This window comes from Elaeis guineensis, chromosome 6, assembly GCF_000442705.2.
Source record: "Elaeis guineensis isolate ETL-2024a chromosome 6, EG11, whole genome shotgun sequence".
NCBI lineage: Eukaryota > Viridiplantae > Streptophyta > Magnoliopsida > Arecales > Arecaceae > Elaeis > Elaeis guineensis.
The window spans coordinates 124,750,395-124,769,045 of record NC_025998.2 but is presented as its reverse complement, the minus strand read 5'-3'; the positions used below and the strand labels follow the sequence as shown (position 1 = coordinate 124,769,045).

Genomic DNA, 18,651 nt, shown 5'->3' with positions numbered 1-18,651 from the left:
GAAAAGAAAAGAAAAAAGGAAAAAGAAAAAAAAAAGAAAGAAAAAAATAAAATAAAATAAAATAAGAAGAAGAAAAGAGAGAATTTTTCTCTCTCTCCTTTTTCCCTCCTTTCTCTCTCTTTTCTCTCTCCTCTCTCTACCTTCTCTCTCTACATTTTCTCTCTCTAGATCCTCTCTCTAGACTTTTCTCTCTCTTTACAGATTTTGTCTCTCTAGGATCTTTTCTTCCTCTCTGATTACATCATGAACCCTAGAATAAACTTGAAGATGAAAATAAGATGATTTGAGATTGCTCTGAAATTCGTGCGGAAGATCTGATCTCAGTCCGATCCTATTCGAAATTTGTAACACTTGATTCATATTGAGTCACCCTGATAGGACCTCTGATGATCTCGATCATGAGTGCCTCATCGAAAGGATACAAAGGTTTCTCTCTCCACTTTCTCTCTCTACTTTCTCTCTCTAGAATTTTCTCTCTCTTCATGGATTTTTTCTCTCTAGAAGTCTTATGGATCAGTGGAGGATCCAGATACTTAGGTAAATCCTAATTTTGGTTAAACCTAAGAGAGATCCTAGATTTGTGTTATCAGGTCGATTATCGGTAATTTTCTCCATATGTGATTTTTATATTGATCAGGGTTACGAAGAGATGATCATCTGCAAATGATATCGAGTGGAATATTTTGTTAAAGAAATTCATAAATCAAAGAAGAACATTGATTTCTGTGTTTGGATCAGTCATCGGTAAAAGTAAGAATCCCTGTACATGATCACTATTATATATGCTATTTTACTATTGGTCTTGCATCGTTGGTTTTTGCATCGTCGGATTTGAGATCGATGAATTTATTATACCTGAGATACTGTTATTTGATTTTGAGCATGAGTATGTTATGTCAATATATATGTATCAGAGATTGATGGCATGATTATATGGATATGACATATCTGAATTGATCATAATGCAAGACAAAATTGATTGATGAAATCAACACATAATGATTAAATGAAAAGAAAGATATATGGTATGGACTAGCCTTGTCATGTGGAACAGCCGGCCAGGAGCTTATGCCTGGGACAGCCCGCCAGGAGCTTATGCCTGGGACAGCCTCCACTGGCTTACAGGTGGATCAGCCGGCCAGGAGCTCATGCCTGGAACAGCCCGCCAGGAGCTTATGCCTGGGACAGCCTCTCACGGGCTTTGGTACGTGGGACAGCCGGCCAGGAGCTCATCCTGGGACAGTCTTGGAAGACTTTTTAAATGGATTCGATCCGGATGATGACTGAGGTATAGACTTGGATAGTCCAGAGCCAGAAAGAAAATGTTAAAAATCATGTGATTATGAAAAGAGAAATGAAAGATAAGGCATGAAACAATTGTTGAACAAAAGTGTTTCACCTGTTAACATATGATAATGCATCTATTTTGACAAGACAGCAAATTTATGAATGTTTGCATTATTCTGGACATTGAACATGAGATTTTATATTTTATTGCTATTCTTTATTTTCAGACTATATTACTATATCAGTGTGATATGGAAATTCTTACTGGGCTGTAAAGCTCACACCCCTTCATCTTTCTTTTCTTTTCAGAGATACAGGATGTTCATGATTGGCTATGGCATAGATTTATGGGTGTGCAGATGGATAGATAGAGTGTTATAGTACCTGATCAGAGAACTGAAGAAATTTAATTTGTACCTATACAAAATTTTATGAATTATTATTGAAATTAATTGTTATAGATGTTAAGGTTGTAATGATTTATTTTGGCCTTGCATATTTTTTAGGGCTTGCTCTAAGGAGTGTGCGGCCATCACGTATCCGACCCGGGTGTTGGGTTCGGGACGTGACAGAATGGTATCAGAGCTTGATGGCATGATTATATGGATATGACATATCTGAATTGATCATAATGCAAGACAGAATTGATTGATGAAATCAACACATAATGATTAAATGAAAAGAAAGAGATATATGGTATGGACTAGCCTTGTCATGTGGAACAGCCGGCCAGGAGCTTATGCCTGGGACAGTCCGCCAGGAGCTTATGCCTGGGACAGCCCCCACTGGCTTACAGGTGGATCAGCCGGCCAGGAGCTCATGCCTGGGACAGCCCGCCAGGAGCTTATGCCTGGGACAGCCTCTCACGGGCTTTGGTACGTGGGACAGCCGGCCAGAAGCTCATCCTGGGACAGTCTTGAAAGACTTTTTAAGTGGATTCGATCCGGATGATGACTGAGGTATAGACTTGGATAGTCCAGAGCCAGAAAGAAAAGGTTAAAAATCATGTGATTATGAAAAGAGAAATGAAAGATAAGACATGAGATAATTATTGAACAAAAGTATTTCACCTGTTAACATATGATGATGCATCTATTTTAATAAGACAGAAAATTTATGAATGTTTGCATTATTCTGGACATTGAACATGAGATTTTATATTTTATTGCTTATCCTTATTTTCAGACTATATTATTATATCAGTGTGATATGGGAATTCTTACTGGGCTGTAAAGCTCACACCCCTTTGTCTTTCTTTTCTTCTCAGAGTTACAAGATGTCCATGGTTGGCTATGGTATGGATTTGTGAGTGAGCGGATGCATAGATAGAGTACCGTTGATACTTGATCAGAGGATTGAAGGAATGTTAATTGTAATTATACAAGTTTTATGAATTATTATTGAAATTAAATATTATGGTTGATAAGATTGTAATGATTTAATTTGGCCTTGCATATTCTTTAGGGCTTGCTCTAAGGAGTGTGCGGCCATCACGTATCCGATCTGGGTGTTGGGTTCGGGGCATGACAGAATGGTATATATACTTAAATTTTATTATGAGAATACAAGATACACATCTTGGTGAAATCTTTGGTTACTCAAAATATCAAATTCTGAATATGATTCCTTGATCTTTCAAGTTGCATTGAATTTCAAGTCAAAAGCTTACTCTTCTAAGTGGTTCAAAAGTATTTTGATATTATTATTAAATTAAAGAAGAAAATTTATTGTGTCAGAGAATGATATACAGGTTATGATGAAATCTTTTTAATAATTCATATTACTATCTTTGGATTAGATTTTTTTTGTGATTATTAAAGATGGTGAAGTGTATTAATCATTCAAGTCAAAGTTTGGATTTTTAAATTAAATTAAGATATCTTGCTAGTGTTAAATTTTGAATGACTTATACAAGGGACAAGATTTTCTATGGATTTATCGATTAATATTAAGGGTTGTGATGAAAAGAGCTCTATAAGAAATAATCAAGTTGATTCTACTCATAAGGATGTTGGCTTGAGTTCTTTTAGTTGTCAAGTTAGAATTAATTCTTTTAAAAAGAAAGATTGATTTAGAAATTATCTAAATGATTGTAAGGTAAATTTAAGATTAACTCCAATTAATTCTAGACATGTCGGATTTTTGAAAAGTGATGAAACTTATGCAATGATTTCAAACATAGAAAGTGGATCAAGATTTAATATGCTATACCCAAAAGTAGTAAAGATAAAGAAACTTAAGGTTTTGCCCTAAGTTCTATATGAAATTTGAAGGTTGGATCTATCCTGGATTGATCTAACATATAAGGATATTTTTATCTTTGATAGACTTAAATAATTTGATAAATTAATATCAGAGTGCGCAGCAAAAGTATGGTGGGTTAATTTGATTAGAAATATTAATTCTTTGATTCTGAAGATATTATGGAATACATTAGTTGTAAACAAAGAATGATTTTAATCTGATCATAGTTGGATAATTTTTGTTAGTAGGTTGCTTCATTATAGATAATGCCAAGAAAGTTTAGATATCTCAAGTTTATTAATAGTTTGATAGTTCTGATATTAGTTCAAACTTAGAATGTCCTGACATAGATCTCATATTTTTTTTATATTGTTACTCGAACTGATATAGAAGATTGAGATTTTTCTTAAGATGAGAGTCTACATATAAAATTTGTTGGAAGGTCAAGTGAAGAAAGAAATCGATGATTATAAAGAGTGATCAATGTTTGACCTTTATTTATTTTCTATCAAGGGTAGTCTGAAATAATTATGAATTTCGAGTGAAATGTATTAGACAAATAATGGTAGTATATTAATACAAGTCCAAAATGTTACAGTTCTTCAAAAAGTTGAGAAATCAATAAGAGGAGATGAATTTGAAGTTTCAAATAATTTTTGTTATAACAAGATCATGAGAAATAAATAATATATAAGATATTATTGTAAGCTTGAGAATGACATGAAGAATGTATATTTTGAAATAGGTATCCAGAACAGCACAACTTAATTTCGAGGACGAAATTATTTGAAGAGGGGGAGAATGTAATACCCCGGCCCAAATCAGCCCAAAAAGCCGAAAGCATTACAAAAAAAAAAAAAAAAAAAAAAAGAGAATGAAGAAGACTCCCGCTGGGAGTCTTCTTCCACCCAAATCACCGGTGGAGAGGTTGAATCCGAGGTGGATTCGACCTCCCCTACACCCTATAAAACCCCCTCTCCTTCCCTCTAAGGTTGGTCACGACGAGCACCGGATTTTTCTTTTATGTTTCTCGAATTTTTTCCGTTGAAGCCGCGGATGTCCTCATCGTGTTCATCTCAAATACTCGCCGGAGACCTCACCGGAGTCGGAGGTAAACCCGTCTTCTCCTTCCTCTCTTCTTTCCTCTCTTTTCCATGGCCTCGTGCACCCTCGCCGGCCGCCAGGATCGTCGAAAAATCCATGAACAAGGTAAACCCCTGTTTTACTCTGTTTCGGTCGGATCCTCTCTTCTCTTTTCCGGCCACCGGCGTCGCCGGTTGCGGCGTCCCATCCCCAAGACCAGACCTCCATCTCTCTCTCTTCCTTCCCTGAAAATCTTGGCCGCCGATGACCGGCCAATGACCGAAAAATAAAAAGAATAGGGACGGCCCCCTGTTTTTCAAAAAAAAAAAAAAAAAAAAGAAAAGAAGAGAGCCGCCGGCCGAACCCCATCGCCGGCCGTTGTCGGATCTCCGGCCAAGCCGCCGGAGCCCGAGCCACCGAGGGGGGGGACCTCACGGTCCTCCCCTGTTTCAGCCAAAGGAAACCGCGGGAAGAAAAGAAAGGAAGAAGAAGAAGAAGAAAAGAAAGAAAAAAAGGAAAAAGAAAAGAAAAGAAAAAAGGAAAAAGAAAAAAGAAATAAAAAAGAAATAAAAAAATAAAATAAAATAAAAGAAGAAGAAGAAGAAGAGAGAGAATTTTTCTCTCCTTTTTCCCTCCTTTCTCTCTCTTTTCTCTCTCCTCTCTCTACCTTCTCTCTCTATATTTTCTCTCTCTAGATTCTCTCTCTAGACTTTTCTCTCTCTTTACAGATTTTGTCTCTCTAGGATCTTTTCTTCCTCTCTGATTGCATCATGAACCCTAGAATAAACTTGAAGATGAAAATAAGATGATTTGAGATTGCTCCAAAATTCGTGCAGTAGATCTGATCTCAGTCCGATCCTATTCGAAATTTGTAACACTTGATTCATATTGAGTCACCCTGATAGGACCTCTGATGATCTCGATCATGAGTGCCTCATCGAAAGGATACGAAGGTTTCTCTCTCCACTTTCTCTCTCTACTTTCTCTCTCTAGAATTTTCTCTCTCTTCATGGATTTTTTCTCTCTAGAAGTCTTATGGATCAGTGGAGGATCCAGATACTTAGGTAAATCCTAATTTTGGTTAATCCTAAGAGAGATCCTAGATTTGTGTTATCAGGTCGATTATCGATAATTTTCTCCATATGTGATTTTTATATTGATCAAGGTTACGAAGAGATGATCATCTGCAAATGATATCGAGTGAAATATTTTGTTAAAGAAATTCATAAATCAAAGAAGAACATTGATTTCTGTGTTTGGATCAGTCACCGGTAAAGGTAAGAATCCCTGTACATGATTATTATTATATATGCTATTTTACTATTGGTCTTGCATCGTTGGTTTTTGCATCGTCGGATTTGAGATCGATGAATTTATTATACCTGAGATACTGTTATTTGATTTTGAGCATGAGTATGTTATGTCAATATATATGTATCAGAGATTGATGGCATGATTATATGGATATAACATATCTGAATTGATCATAATGCAAGACAAAATTGATTGATGAAATCAACACATAATGATTAAATGAAAAGAAAGAGATATATGGTATGGACTAGCCTTGTCATGTGGAACAGCCGGCCAGGAGCTTATGCCTGGGACAGCCCGCCAGGAGCTTATGCCTGGGACAGCTCCCACTGGCTTACAGGTGGATCAGCCGGCCAGGAGCTCATGCCTGGGACAGCCCGCCAGGAGCTTATGCCTGGGACAGCCTCTCACGGGCTTTGGTACGTAGGACAGCCGGCCAGGAGCTCATCCTGGGACAGTCTTGGAAGACTTTTTAAATGGATTCGATCCGGATGATGACTGAGGTATAGACTTGGATAGTCCAGAGCCAGAAAGAAAATGTTAAAAATCATGTGATTATGAAAAGAGAAATGAAAGATAAGGCATGAAACAATTGTTGAACAAAAGTGTTTCACCTGTTAACATATGATAATGCATCTATTTTGACAAGACAGCAAATTTATGAATGTTTGCATTATTCTGGACATTGAACATGAGATTTTATATTTTATTGCTATTCTTTATTTTCAGACTATATTACTATATCAGTGTGATATGGGAATTCTTACTGGGCTGTAAAGCTCACACCCCTTCATCTTTCTTTTCTTTTCAGAGATACAGGATGTTCATGATTGGCTATGGCTTAGATTTATGGGTGAGCAGATGGATAGATAGAGTGTTATAGTACCTGATCAGAGAACTGAAGAAATTTAATTTGTATCTATACAAAATTTTATGAATTATTGTTGAAATTAATTGTTATGGATGTTAAGGTTGTAATGATTTATTTTGGCCTTGCATATTCTTTAGGGCTTGCTCTAAGGAGTGTGCGGCCATCACGTATCCGACCCGGGTGTTGGGTTCGGGGCGTGACAATTCTCCATATGGAAGAACAATCCATCAGCCTTTTTATCTATTTCCAAGGTCCTGGTTGGGATTGTTTTTGGAGGCGATCAAAAAAAATTTTTTTTTTTAGAATTTAAAAAATACTTCTAGGTAACATAAAAGTATTTATTAAAAAATTTAAAATTATTTTTGCTTCCCACAAACTCAAAAAATTTTTTTGGACAAATGTTCAAATTGAAGCTTCTTCTTAAAAGTACTTTTAAAATCCATCACAAATTTATTAATATGACCAAAATAGCCTTGAATATTGTAGTTATTATATTTTTTATTATAATATTTAGATTAAAATAAAGTATATAAAATATTAGTAAAAAAATACTTTGCATCATATTATATTAATATGAAAATAGTATCATATTATGTGCTAAAAAAACAATACCATGTCCATATATCATAATAATTATACTTTGTAATAATATATTATTATATTATATTATGTTACATTACATTATATATTATCATTTTATAATATAATTAATATAATAAATTATTAATATAATATAATATTATATAATTAATAAAAAATTATATAATATTATCACTATTTGTAATGCGATATTATATAACATTAATTATATTATTATAATTTAATTATAGTATACTTGTAGTCTTAACTAATAATATTAGTTAGATAATATAATTAAATCACTTGATTATTAATATAATATAATATTATCATATCATATCATATTATATTATATAATGTTATTATATTACACTATATGAGGTTATGTTATGTTGTATTATTATTCTATAGTATATAATATGATCTCACATTATATTATAATATGTTATGTTATATTAAATTATATTGGAGTACAATGTAATATAGTATATTCTAATATGGTAATATTATGACAATAATATGTTACTATCATTATTATATCATGATAATAATATTTTAGTAGTATAACATTATTATATTTCAGGATTACAATATTATCTTATAATATTATAAATTCTAAAATTATACTATATAAAATAAATAATTTGTAAATTAGGAATACTTTATCATAATGGTACTTGATAGTACAAAGATTAAAAAATTGAAAGCATTATGCAATATTTTTTATTGTCATTTTCTTATACTAAAATTATTTTTTAATTTAATTATCTGATAAATATTAAAATTTTATAGTATTTTAAAAATATAATTTTTAAATAGCTAACAATTTTTTAAATGGCTCTACTTTCAAAAGCTTTAATAACAAAAGCTGACAGCAATCTTAAACAGTGCCTATAGGTCATCCTCTTAAAATCGCTTGATTAGAATTTTATATCTTGCTAATTAAGAATCTTCTTTATAACAATTTTTTTATTCGTAAAGCCGGTATTTAGATAATACTTGCTATTCAACTCTTGTATTAGTGAATAAGTAATTAAATAAAAAAAAATTATATTGGATTATTTGAAATATCAATATTATTAATAATTAGAAATTATTGTCATTAGTGCAAGTCTAAGATAAGTGTAGCATGGATGCTTGCTAGGAAAATAATGATATCAATAAAAATTTGCATTAATAGAAATCAAATTTGGTGAATTCCAGTAAAATAAGTGAACGAGATAAAGTCAAAATCCAAAATAATCTATAGGTACAATAGAATTTGCTTAAGGACCATAGAATGCATATTATACTTTTCAATTAGAATACTATAATATATTAAGAGTTATAAAGTAATATATAATATATATATATGCATAAGGACCATACATGCATTGTGCGTGTATAATACTAATATATATAAAGGTTAACCTTCAAGAGGAAGGAATAATGGAGCAATCAGGTGAAATAAAATTTGCGTTGGTCAAGATCTTTCCTTTCTAGTTTTTTTTTTTTTTGGTAAAAGATCTTTCCTTTTTATTTTATAAAACACTATCAAACAATGAAAAAAACAGACATCTCTATTGGCTATCTATTTAAGAAGATTAAAACTTCAAAATTCTTCTATGGTAGATTATCTAAGCCAAGCATCTAAGATTATTGATAGCTATTTAATGACACCAAGATGCAAATTAGTCTCTATGTTTTCTTGGGAAAAGATTATGTCTTGGAAACAGTCATACATGGTAAGGAGAATAAATCAATGCAATCATTTTCAACAGCAGATTTTGTTGGTACGAAGACAGTGCATAGATTCAAAGGATGAGAATATTGCAAAGAAATAAAATAAATAAGAGAATAATAACTCAAAAGTAATATATAATAAAATTTGTTGCTATATTATATTAATTATGTTTGAAAAAAAAAATAATTTGTTTCAAACAATTGAAGTTACATTTTTGAGGTTCTCTCAAACGTGGGAGATTTATGTCGTTTTCCTTGAACAATAAATAGTATGCCTATAAAAGCAGATCTTGTGCAGGATATCTTTGTCGTATCTTGCACCAAATCCATATATAGAAGATAAACTATTTGTAATATGTTGGATAGATGTTTGATCAGGATACCATCTTTCAAAATTTTTTCGATACTATACAATACAGCAGAAAAAAAAAAAAACAAAAACAATCAAAATACGTGGATCAACCACAAAAGGACTTACCTCTATGGGGCATGCAAATTTCACTATGAAAAAAAAAATTATAAGAAAAGATCTTACCCTCAACTCTCGTACACCCAATTTTTCTCTCATAGAAAGTTTTCCTCGCAAAAGCTCTCTTTCTTGAAAGACCCCCCTGAACCCTGAAGCGACAGCTGTTCACTGTCCAGGAACCTCCTGCTCCTTCTCTCTCAGCATACGGCATTCTTTTTTCTTCACGGGCTCTCAGTCTCTAGTTTCTGCGCGACCTCACGGCCTGCTTGCCGCACAAAACCAAATCTTCCTGCTAAACCAAGCCACCACACCCTGATACCAGTGTTCCCAAGCCTTTTAAAGGCTTAAACAGGTATTAGATTAGGATTCCTAATCCTAATCAAGCACAAACACAGCCCAAATAACCCTAGATTAAGGCCCAGACCGTTGAATCGTGATCGGGAGCTCCCTGAACCATCCGATCGTGCTTCGGTCCACGAAACAATATCATGGACCGCGAGAAACGGATGGGAAACCGATCTGCAGTCCATGCGCGGGTCTGTGGACTGCCCGGTCCATGGTGGACTAGGAAAACCAGGCCCCAACGATGCTGGATCGGCCTGCGTCGGGCACCTGGGCCCGGGCCATGCCTCGTGCGCCCGCGCCTGGCCCAGGCCGCATCTGCATGCTAGGCGGCGTCCCGCCATCGGCCGGCGACGGTCCTCCATCGCCTCGGATTCCATGCAAGCTTCAAAAGTAGTATCTCGGCCATCCGGATTGTGTTTGAGGTGATCTTGATCTTCATCGCGAACCTCACTATGGGCTCAATATGAATTGAATCTCGAGACATCAAATCCTAACAATCTTCACTTCGACTCGATATTCAGCCTCCTCTTGATCTGAGACCTACTCGGGCATCATCCTGCGGTAATAGGAATCTCATTTTGCGACGTCGCCTTTCCTCCTCCCGAGTCTCTTGTTTCGTGTCCGATCCACCTGCACCTGGAGCTCCACCTCGCTCTAGGTTCCACCTGGCTCCTAAAGCTCCACCTCGCACTGGGCTCCCTGTCAGGTAATAATGTCCTCTGCTCCCCTTCTTCTCCTCCAGTACAATCCTATCACCGTGTAGCACCCTCAAGATTTCTCCACCAGCTACCGTCCTGTAGTCTCTCAAATCCAATCTGCTAAGTGAGATAAGATTCCACTTGAAATTGGATATGTATCGGACCTCCCTTAATCTCTTCACTGCACCATCATGTGTCCTCCAGCTGACTGTCCCAATACCTCTGATCGCACAGCTCGATCAATTCGATAGATATACAGTGCCCTCACTATTCTACAGGAAGTCAAACTACTCCTCTCTGTAACATACATGATGGGTACATGCAGAATCTAATATCCACTGTTGGAAAGAAGTAGATACCTCATCAAATATCTCTAGGACATCTCCCTTTGAATCACTGCTGGCCGTTGCCACAGCAGCCACCGTTCGATTTTTGAGTTGAGGACAATCTCAGGCTAGATGCCCCAACTCCTCACATCGGTAACATCTAGTTTTGCTCAAGTCTCTCTTAGACTTGGACTGCTCTCGTCGCGATCTCCTGTCGCTCCGTCTACCACCTCCTGCTCCTCCAGAAGCCACCAAGACTGAGCTACCACCACCTGAGCTAAAAGCCGGGTTCTCCCTCTTAAGAACCTCATTCTGGAGTATCGCCTCTGTGACCTCGTCCATCTTGATAGTGCTCTTCTCCACTGAAAGAGCAGTCACCAAAGACTCGTACGAAGGAGAAAGCAGTGTCAGCAAAACCAGCGCCATGGTCTTCTCCTCAACATTCTCACCAATGCTGAGGAGGTCGATGAGGATCTTCTAGAAGTGGCTTAGATGCTTCTGCACGCTCTGTCCCTCAACCATCTGCAGCTAGTAAAACTGCCTCCAGAGGAAAAGAGTGTTGATGAGAGACTTCACCATGTACAACTCCTCGAGCTTCGACCACAGTACTGTCGAAGAAGTCTCGCTCAGCACATGGATCACCATCTCATCCGCTAGGTACATACGGATGGTACTCACCGCCTGCATCTGTAGTTGTTTTCAATCCCGTACCTCCATGGTGGTTGGCTTCTCATCGCACAAGAGAGCATCAATCAATCTTTGTTGGATGAGTACGTCCTTCACTCTTACCTACCACAAGGAGAAATTGCTCTTCCAATCAAATTTATTGATCTCCATCTTGATTGTTCCTATCTTCTCCACCTCAGTCTTGCTCACCACCGCTGCAATCTGCGTCTTTGTACCACCTCGCTCTGATACGACTTATTGGGTGGATGTCTGACTAGAACACCATCTCTCAAGATCTTTTCGGTACTGCGCAATGCAGCAGGAAGAAAGAAGAAATAAAAACAATCAAAATACGTGGATTAGCCACAAAAGGACTCACCTCTATAGGGCATGCAAACTGCACTATAAAAAAATAATTTACGAGAGGAGATCTCACCCTCAACCCTCATATATCTAATTTCTCTCTCACAGAAAGTTCTCCTCACGAAAGCTCTCTCTCTTGGAAGACTCTTCTGAACCTCTGAAGCGACCGCTGTCCACTGTCCAGAAGTCCTGCTCCTCTTTCAGCATACGGCATCCCTTTATCTTCACGGGCTCTCGATCTTTGGTTTCCGCACAACCTCACTGTACAAAACCACAGCCTCCTGCTAAACCAAGCCACCACACCCTGATACCAGTGTTCCTAGCCTTTTAAAGGCTTAAACAGGTATTAGATTAGGATTTCTAATCCTAATCAAACACAAACATAGCCCAAATAACCTTAGATTAAGGCCCAGACCGTTGGATCATGACCGGGAGCTCTCTGGACCGTTTGATCATGCTTCGGTCTACGAAACAATATCGTGGACTGCAAAAAATGGATGAAAAACCGATCTACGGTCCATGCGTGGGTCTGTGGACCACCCGGTCCACGATGGACTGGGAAAACCAGGCCCCAGCGGCACCTGGGCCTGGGCCTGCGCCGGCCGCACCCCGCGCGTCCGTGCCTAGGTCGGGCCGTGCGCCCACACCTGGGCTGGGCCACGCCCGCGTGCTGGGAGGCACCCCACTGCGCCTGCGGCAGTGCCGCCTCCGCTCCGTCGGCCCGCCACTGACTGCCGACGGTCCTCCGTTGCTTCAGCTTCCGTGCAAGCTTCAAAAGCACATATCTCGGCCATCCGGACTCCATTTGAGGTGATCTTGGTCTCGTTGGACTCCATTTTTCGTTGCGAACCTCGCTGTAGGGTCAATATGGATCGAATCTCAAGGTGTCAAATCCTAATTTAATGCATACAAATTCAAGATCATTTTTATTTATGCCTTTAGGTCTCATAACATTGAAACAGAGATAGCATGAAGGACCTTCTGATTATTGTGATGCAGTGCATATAAACAGAGAAAATGCAAGCAAGAAATTAAAAACGAATTGTGATACGAAACCATTCAACATGGAGAAGAAAGAAATATTCTTTATATTGAAAGACAAAATTAATACTATATCAAAATTCTTTCTGCACCTGATTGGCCTTAAGATTCAACTTTATTAAAAGATAGTGAACTAAGGCATTGGTGGAAGAGAAAGAGGGAAGACTTAGGAAAATGACTCGATAAAAAAAAAAAAAAAAATACAGAATAGAGTCATTGAAAAGGTGACTTGTTCACTAATTGGTTTATATTTTTGAGGTACATACTTATATTTCTTCCTCTTTTTAATCATGGTACGTAGGTTGTGGAAGTATTGAGTATCTGACTTGAGTCAACCCTGACGGGGTAAGTTATACCTGACCCATTTTGAGTTGGTGGTGGGGATGGATCTTCATTCTATAACTTGCAGCAGATCCAGGATAGATATGAATAATAACAATGTCCACTTTGAACAAGTCCTAACTATATGAGCCTTGATTGTTATGATGCATGATTATGGAGAAGAAAGTATTATGATCGATCATGAGAAAAATTAAACATGAGAGAGGCTACAAGATAATAATTAGTTGTTTCTCTTTTTAATTGATTGTTTTTTAATTTAAAGAATCTTTGACTTCCTAAAGAATAATATTTTTATTTGTTATTTCTATTATTATTAAAATTTAGTTTATTATATTATATAATCTTGGACTCTTATCCTGTTTAATGTTATGTAAATGCTGAGATATTACTTTTATGTTCTTTTCTATTTAATAGGACTTCATCATTTTAGTGGCAATATCTAGAGTTGCTACTAACACCGAGCCTTGTACGTTGACTATTGAAATTTATTATTAATATTAATCTTTCTTGTGATAGAAAATTTTCTCGCCACAAAATATCTAGTATCAATAGTGACCACATATATAGCTACAAAAGCATTGCGACTCACACCTCATTCTTTGGCAAGATTAAAGAAATTATAGTGTGATTTTTTGTGGCAATATATGTCACCACTAGAGTTATTAGTGATAGTTGTTTTATTCACAGCCATTATGGTCGCCACTAATAATGTTAGTAGTGATATTTAAATCTTTCAACGATGATTTTGATGCCATTAAGAAACTAAAATTTTATAGTGTTTATTCGATTTATATGTAAAAAAATAATTTTTAAAATTGTACCTACGACAGTCTATCCTATCCAACTTTATCCGCCCCACCCTAAGATAAGTATGTGTCGAGCATTGATATATAATTCCTGATTGTAAAAATAGCTTACACGATCTATACCACCCCATTGCCATTCTTGGTATCTTGTCATTTTTCCCTTTCTATGTTAATTGATAAGTCAATGGAGATTAAAGATTGGATGAAGCCACAGGTGGCAAGCTGAGCAGATCGAGTAAGATACACTTAGGATTGAATGCGGGTTGAGCGAACAATTTGTCAATCCAAATTGTTTATTAAATATATCAAAAATTTAAATTTGAAGTCAATTTATTTATTAAATAGATAATCGAATTCAACTCATATAAGCCATCAACTAAATAAGTCAAATCATATTAAACAGGATAAGTATAATTTTAATAAATTAAATAGATTTAAATATGTTAAACATGTTAAGCCGGTTTGCCTAAATAGGATAGGAACAGATTAAGCATATTTTAAATAGGTCAAATAGGCAAAGGTAAGTTGACCCGTTAATGGTCCAAATATATTTATGTCAAACCAGAATCTATTTAAAACATGTAATTTGCTGGTTGAATGAATTGGTTGGGTCAAAAATTTTCATTGTTATTCTCCCAAAACAGTAAGGATCGCTTGGATGAACAAGCCACTGAAACAAGGAACTTTTACCAGCACAAAATTGGAATTAAAACTAACGGGAGACTTGGAAAAAAGAACTATATACAAAGAACGCACCATAGTCAGAATTCTTCCTCTCTTTTTTTTTTTTTTTTTTTTTTTGCTTTTTGATGGAAATTAGTCCAAACTCTTAATTTGGCAAATACTTTCAATGGAAGCTAACTTTAATTTCCAATAACTATAGACCACCTTAGGTCCATGTTAGCCTCAAGAATATAAAAGTACAATTGCTCAAGACGTTTCTCATGCACATATATGTTTATAGGCATAGAAACCTTGTGGAATTTTCTCAAAATACAAAAACCTTAAATAACAAAAATAAAATCCAAAGTAAGGAACTTACCTCACCACATCTACATTCAAAGATCTACTAACACTTTTTAAATGCAATTAGTTTTAACAATAAATCACATGCAAAGATTAACACGTTGATGCAAAAATGTGAGAGAGAGTTTTCACTTGATACTTATAAACATTAGCAAAGACCCTACTAATTGATTTGGATGTCAGTTTATGATTCAGATGGATTATCAGATTCGATGTGGACCACTTTGATTATTATGAATATTAGAAAGATTACCAGACTTGATGCAGATCACTTTTCGCCACTATAAGGACATGATATGGACCATATTGGTCACTACAAGCAGAGCTAGATAAAATATAAAAGTAAGATGCACCATATTAAGAAGTCGAACTGTATACCAAATTTCAAAAGATAATAACTTGTTCGTATAATGTCTTATTGAGATAATCTTTTTAAAAAAATATATATATCTTTTTGATATCTACAACTTTAGACAAATCCATTGGATTAATACAGACCAAAATTCTATCATTTGGGTGCTGGTTAAATCAAAACTTTCTTTTTGAAAAAGATTTCGATCAGGAGTTATGTTCTAATTGTGAAGAATTAGATAGAATGATAGAAAATAAAGTTGATGTAGAAGTTGAGATCTATCTCTAAAAAAATTTAATATTTTTTATAATTTTTTATATTTCTCATATTTTATTTAGAGACCTAATCCTATTTAAAATAGGAAGAAAAATCCAACCCAATTTGTTTAATAGTGGACATCCTTCTAGAAAATAAGAAGAGAAATCTAACTTAAGGACCTCACTATTATAAATGGAGTCTATATACCTCACTTTATAAGACAGAGAATCAATCAGTGAAAGAAAAGAAGACTTAAGCCATACTTTCATAATTCTTCCATCTTCTTCAAATTTTTTTTTGAGAGATCCGAGTTGAATGGGTTAAAGAAAATTTTTCTTCTCCCCCCCTCCCCCCGCAATATGGTTCAGGTTGGTATTAGAGCATCGGTTCTCTATATCTATGGAAGTCTTAGTTTATGGTCCAGATGCATGAGCGGTACAAAAAGACAGAAGAAGAGCTATCAATGCTTAAAGTATATAGAAGGACAAAGATGAGTATGACTACTAGTTGTGCTTCAATGGATGATGAGATGAAGGGATATCTCATACAAGTAAAAGAGAAGATTGCCTAACTCACTTTGGTTGTGTCTCAATTAGGGGTGGCAATCGGATTGGATCAGGTATAAATAGGTTGGATCAGATATGGATTGAGTCAAAAAAATTCTGAATCTAGATCTGATCTATTTATTAAACAGATCAGATTTTAAAATCTGAATCCGACCTATTTAATAAATAGGTTATTCTATCCGATCCGTTTACGATTGATTTACAACCCAGTTAAAAAAATAAAATCCGACCCATCTACAACCTGTTTAAAAAATAATAAAGAAAAAATTAAAAATCTACTCTGCCCGACTGCCTCTCAACCTTTGCCGCATCTCTATCCAATCATGTCTTTGCCGCCTCTGGCTTCGCTTAATTGGAGCTCTTGGCCACCTACAGCTCTGCCCTTGGCCACCCTTATCTTGATCTGTCCCAAACTCCACCATGATCCTCTCCACCGAGCTCCCGACCACCACCACATGGGCATCCACATGATAGCACCGTCCGTCGAGTCACAGCTGCACAGTAACGGGATCCACAGCTTGTGCTCTACCTTAATCCACGATAGTTGGTGCTATTGGAGCACTGGGGTCGGCATGCACGGCAGTAGAGGAGAGGAAGGCCGTTGTCCTCGAGAAGGGAGCTGAGGGAGTGGACTTGGAAGAAGGATTTGAAGGTGGTGTAGGTGGTGGCATTGGGGTGCGCCTCCGATCGATGCGCCACCACCTCCTTTGCTTGTGGACCTCCAGTTCCTTCACCTCCAGCAGGCCTTGGCTTCGGCATCATCTTCGGAATGACAATGTCAGTGCGAAGAAGAAGGAAAGGGAGGGAAAGAGAAACTTTAGCCATGCGATGGGGAATCGAGAATCGGTCATGAAATACAATGGGTAGTGACTAGCATGGTGTGTTATTTACCGTGGGATTTGATGTGGTCTATCATCCACCATCCACCATCCACCATCCACCATGAGATTGGCAATCAAGAAAATAAGCACGCACTGTGCACCGCATGGAAGATCTACTGATCCACTAGCATGTTATTGATCCAACCTATTTAATTGTATACTAGCTAATTTGGTTCAACCCAAAACTTATAATGGTTATACTAATTACGCAGTTTAGATATTTGAAATTTGAATCTGACCCAAATAATAAACAAGTTAAACGGGTCGATTTGTTTATGATCCGATTCCACTTAGCAAAAATCCAAATATGTTTAGGGTAGATTGAATATGGATTGGATTGGCAATTTGGGTCATATTTTGCCATCCTTGTCTCAATCAGGACACTTTCAACATAAGTACCAGCAACTCCTATAGTGAAATTGTCTCTTATATTTAGAAATCAAAATCTATTATCTAGCGAAAAAGATTGATCAATGCTAAAAAACATTTCCAAATAAAACCACATGGTTGATTTATGAGTCAAGGAAACAAGCATTTTTTTCATGTTTATTAATTCTAATTTAGTAGGAGCTAAATTCACTAAACAAGGGATGCTTTGATCCAAATAGATCATCAGACTCAATGGATCATGTTAGCCACTATGCACAGAGCTAGATAAAATCTAAGAGCAAAATCCATTGCATTAAGAACCCAAGCCGTGTCCTAAATTTTAGGAGGTGATAACTTGGTTATATGATATCCAATTGAAATGATCTTTTTTTTTAATTGAATATTTTTTTGAGATCTATAAGGGCTAAATCGGATCAAAATTTTATCATTTGGATCACGAAATAGGCTAGTTAAATTATTATTTTTTTTTTGAAAAAAGACTTTGACGATTAATTTATGAAGAATTAAATAGAAGACAAAGTTGACGTAAAAGTCGAGATTTATCTCTATAAAATTTTAATATTTTTCATAATTTTTATAATTTTTATATTTTTTTAAAGATTTAGTTTTATTTAAATTAGAAATAAAAGTCCAATCTAACTTATTCAATGGTAGACATCTTTTTAAAAGATAAGAAGAGGAATCCAATCGAAATTATGCAAGATGAACTTCACTATTATAAATAGAGACTATATACTTCAATTTATGTGATAAAGATTCAATCAATAAAAGAAAAAAAAATTTAAATCATATTTTTTGCAATTCTTTCATTTTCTTCTCAATTTTTATTTGAGACATCCAGTTACGTGGATTTAAAAGAATCTTTCTTCTCACCGATTAGATCAATTAAATCAATCCCACAATTAGAATAGCCCATTTCCTCTTCCCCTATGGCAACCAAATACCCATCAATCATCACTAAAGAGCATAAGATAGACAAGCTATGACCTTCCAAACCAAATTTTCTTGTCGCGTATGAGAGA

General features: G+C 35.8%; 1 protein-coding gene across 3 annotated transcripts in view; it reads right to left on the bottom strand.

Annotated features, from left to right (window-relative positions):
* Positions 1-18,651, bottom strand: part of LOC105060024 (putative disease resistance protein RGA4) — a 71,653-nt gene that overhangs the window by 6,695 nt on the left and 46,307 nt on the right. The gene's annotated exons all lie outside the window — the stretch shown is intronic.